At 41.1% G+C, this 4,814-nt stretch overlaps 1 pseudogene; it reads left to right on the top strand.

Moving 5' to 3' along the window:
* Positions 1 to 421: 421 nt before the first annotated feature.
* LOC147443674 (uncharacterized) lies at positions 422 to 3,460 on the top strand (annotated as a pseudogene).
* The last annotated feature ends 1,354 nt before the right edge of the window (positions 3,461 to 4,814 follow it).

A 4,814-nucleotide genomic window follows, 5' to 3' on the forward strand; every position in this document is an offset into this window, starting at 1 on the left:
CGCGCGCACACACCCACACACTCACTCATTTCCATAATAAAAATGTTCAAATGCATATACTAAGGCTTGAAATGACACCTATGAAAGTTAATGTGAGGGTGACTACTTCAATTTGAGCTTGTGCATCTCAAAAGCTGTGTGGAGGCAAATATTAAAATCATATTATGTTATCAGCATCTCAAAAGCTGTGTGGCAGAAAATATTAAAATCATATTATGTTATCAACTTCTATAAGAGGAGTCCTTCTTTTGCCTTTCTGCATCTCATAGAATTTGTAAGCTCATATAGTTATAGATTACCTTTAGCTTTGCTTGCCAATGGCTTTTATGAAATTGTGAAAGAGCAGCCCTTCTTCTGCCTTTGTGCATCTCATAATTTGTGAGCTCATTTACTTATAAATTACCTTTAGCTTTGCTTGCCAATGGCTTCCAAAGAACATAGTGAGAGTTCTCTTGTTGCCAAAGGACGAGAATGGTTTGTAAGCAGTGGAGACTCCAATGGTGCTGACAGCATGGACTTCGAAGGCGGTGAGGCTTATTGACGCCTTTTGTGTTGTAGTTGCTCATTTTGGTTCATCAAACTTTCGAAGAATTTGTATTGTGAAATCTATCTCTAACTTGTGTTGCGAATGTGGTGCTAGTTCTGAATTTGGCGAATATCAATTAGCGAATGTCGTTATTCGATAATCATTACTTCCATTACTCTTTTGCAAATGTAATGTTTGTTTTGGTCATTCTCTTGTTTCTATGTCATACTACGCTTGAATCCTTCCATGGGCTTCGCTTGTCTTCAATCGCTACTCACATCGTCAAAAGATAGTCAAAATGCAGCAGTAGGTCAATAGTAATCTTTCTCTAATCAATTGGTTTACCTCAACAAGTAGAGGAAGGCTTACATTTTAGGGGTTTTTAGAAAAATTCAAATGCATTGCTTTTGAAAACAGTGATCGAGCACATCGCATGTGTAGCGCGTAGGCCGCGCTTCCATACCAATATTTCGAGTGCTTGAGCTTATGAGCACTACCTCTTGAATACACCATTTAATGCACAATGAGATTTTGAAACACTTAGGTTTTATTTTGCATCCTTGCATTGTGCATTCTCTCCAACACAGTAGCTTTGCACGCGTAACACATGCACACAATATGCTTACATGCTCATTCTCATTACATAGCCATCGAATCTCTCTCTCTCTCTCTCTCTCTCTCTCTCTCTCTCTCTCTGTGTGTGTGTGTGTGTGTGTGTGTGTGTGTGTGTGTGTGTGTGTGCGCGCGCGCGCGTGTGCGTGTGTATGTGTGTGTAATACACAAAAGTGTACGTAGACCTTTACCACAAGCACATTCACCGCTCTCTTATGATTGCCCATCTTCCTATAATTGCAAGCACGTCTCTACCTTCTAGTTGCTTTAGTATGCAAGAAGTAACCATACAAAAAGGTTGTCACGCAAGGAAATTTCTATCGCAAATGAGTGCTTCTATTTCTACCTATCGTTGTCGAACTTTTCCTTATATGTGAAAGGCATTACGTCCTCATAATTGATCTTCTACAGAGCTTCGAAGGTTGACAGAAGGTACTCCAAGCTCGAGTCGTAAATGTGTCGACGTGTCCTCAATTGCATGCACATCATCCCCGCCTCGCAAAAGATTGAAGGAAGAGCTGAATAAGCCCCACAAGCCTATTGCACGCACATTGTTTCGTTTGAACGACTTCGTGAACTCTAGATGTGAGCCTTTCGTTTTCCGAAAGTGCCTTTCTTTGAGAGTCGTTTTATCGAGTCGTAGAGCTATTTTCTGATTTTACTATCTTTTGGATTATGTAGGCAACCAAGTTGTGGAGGACCCCATTAATGTCAAGAAGGAAGCATATCTTGAAATACCTTTTTCGCCTTTGTCTACTGAGCCTCTTGTGCCACTGCAAGGAACAATCGGCCTAAACCTGATTGAGCGCACACCTCTGAACATTGCTAATGATCCAAGTCCAATTGAAGTCGAGCCATGCATTCAAGATTCTAGGCTATATGCACCAGATGAATCACCTCAACTACATAGCAAGTCTATTGATCTTAGTATTCTTCCATTTGCTCAAAGTCTTCTACCACAATTCTTGATTACTGACATCTCTGATTCTAGCCCGCGATTCTGTATCGAGGGCAAGATATTGAATCTGTATGGCACCTACAAAGTTGGCCTTGACCAGTTGAAGTACAACCGCTACTTGAAGGTCGACCTGGTCGGTGAATAATGCACGGACACTATCACGGTGGTGGTGAATGATTCATACATAGAGCTCTACATCGACAAGCTCCACCTCGGTGACTTTTTTCACATCGACAGCCCAATTTTTAGGCGCAAAAATAGAGCAGATGGGGGATCAGCATTGTATTCCTTGTACATTGATGCTACAACTGCTGTAAGCGCAGCAGAACCTTTCCCAATGTCCCTCACCTTCTCCCCTGATTGCAAGATACGTGCATTTCTTGATGACATAGGTGCACAACAATCTTCAACCGGACATTCTCATTTAAGCACACTTGCTTTTGTTATTTTACAAAAGCACAACTCACAATCAAGATTTGGTGGACCTGTCGGTGACCTTCTAGTTGTAGATGGTCCTCTCCCATCAGATAGGGCATTTGTAAGAATTGACCTACCTTGCTTATTACTTTCTAGTCTTCTATTATAGATTTTAAATATTCCATCATACAGCCATGCTCTTTCTGATTTGATTTACATACTCAATATTCTCTTGCAGCTGAGTTTTGTGAACTCTCGCAAGGATGATTGCCAACAGTTGCTTCAAGAAATGGTTGTTGATGGCCGTGTAATGTGTGTCGCAAGAAACATTGGAGCATTCCTCGGCAAACCAAACACCTTGTCGATACTAGATGTCACAATTCTAGTGCCCGTTCGTAGTGTGCGCCTCAGAGAGGATCTTGCTGCTGTCTTCCAGACTCAAACCAAAAATTTGGGGTACAATCGTGAGGTGTGCTCATGTAGAATAAAGTGATATATTCCAAGTCCCTCCTCTCAAACTCTAACATAGTTATCTGCTGCAGGTTGTTGGCACGCTTTGATTCGTCAACTTCAATAGCGTGTTGTTGGAGAAGCATTGTTCAAATTGCAAATCCACAAAAGTCTACAGACTAAGACAAGCACCTTATTGCGGATCTTGCAATACAAACACCACAATAATCACGACACCAAAGTTGGAGGCACGTATTGCAACAAAAGACAAAAAGCTTCTCGATGTGCAAGTCATTCGTGCAGCAGTTGATGTAGTCCTTGCATTGGATAGGACCTTCAAAGAAATCTACATTGAGTCTTCTTTTGAGGCAAGAGACACCTTGGCAACAACCTCACGCTTTGGCCGCTTCAAGATCAACGCAAGTGGGCATGTGGTGGCGTACCAAACCGAAACTTAGTGTTCCGAATGTCCATCTTTCATTATTAGCTGCCCTTAATTTTGCACGCTTGTTCTAGCTATATGCTTGAATGAAACGAATGCTTCCATCCCCTGCTTTTTTGTGAGTGCTTTCGCACAATTTTGGTTGTGCTTCTAACTATTGTGATTGGATGTAACCAATGCTCCCATCCTCTACTTTTTTGTAGGTGCTTTCGCACAATTTTGGTTGTGCTCCTAACTATTGTGGTTGTTGCTCAAAAGATTGTCTATTTCTCTTTTCTCTCTCTCTCTCTCTCTCTCTCTCTCTCTCTCTCTCTTCCCATCTACAAAGAAAGACAAATAGGCACACATAAATATAGAAAATGCTCTCTCTCTCTCTCTCTCTCTCTCTCTCTCTCTCTCTCTCTCTCTCTCGCCCTCCCCTCATACACACATACATACAAACGCAAACACATAGACAAATAGCCATATCGATATTTGCATACATACGTGTGAAAAGATAGAGACACACACCCAGAAACAAACAAACACACGCACATAATTTCCACTAGACATGGAAAATGCTACTGATTTGAGTATTCCAAAAGAGATAGACGTTGACATGATATTCATGCAGACACATCCTTTTAATCAAGAATTGTTTCTAGCACTCCATAGTGTGTTGCAAACAAAGTTAAGCTTTGGATCATTTAGGCTTACGATGCAACAATGCTTGTTCGAGAACTACTTAACGAATTTTATCACGCACTCTTCAGCTTCATTGTTCTTTGCTTCACAGTTGGAGTCCTTAAGTGAAAGAGCTACGCGATTGAATGCTTTATATGAAACTTGCAAAACATCAATGACTCTCACAATGGAAGTGATAAATATTTTCTCTCACAAATTCGAAAAAGCACTTGTTGTAATCCTTCGCAATGCTACAAGCGGCGACAGCAAACAAGAAGTAATTGGAAAATCAACCGAGCAATTTAGAAAAGGGCTTCTAATTATCGATGCATCTACTATGGGCTTAATCTATTATCCTTTCGTAACTTTGAGATCGTGTCGTAAGCTTGTCCACTGGACAATTGCAGAGTGCGATGAATGAACGCGCTTATGGAGGGAGAACATGGATAAGCCGGCTACTCAAATCGCAAATCTTTTTCTCGAAAAGAAGCCACTTTGTGTCCATACACACTCTGCAATTACAACAAAACTAAAGCGACTACGACATGTAGAGCTGACAAAGACTACCTCATCGAAGCAACATGCTTCCATTCTTCCACAACAAAAAACCAAAATTTTGAACAAATTCCTCAAGAGGCTGAATGACACACCTACATATCCATGCAAAAAATGTGGCCGTTTGTTTTTTCGCTCGCAAGTCACACAATTCACTCCTCCACCATCCTCACATGATGGAGGTGCAAAAC

The sequence above is a fragment of the Adiantum capillus-veneris genome, chromosome 13, assembly GCF_014529385.1.
Source record: "Adiantum capillus-veneris isolate H3 chromosome 13, ASM1452938v2, whole genome shotgun sequence".
NCBI classification, from domain to species: domain Eukaryota; kingdom Viridiplantae; phylum Streptophyta; class Polypodiopsida; order Polypodiales; family Pteridaceae; genus Adiantum; species Adiantum capillus-veneris.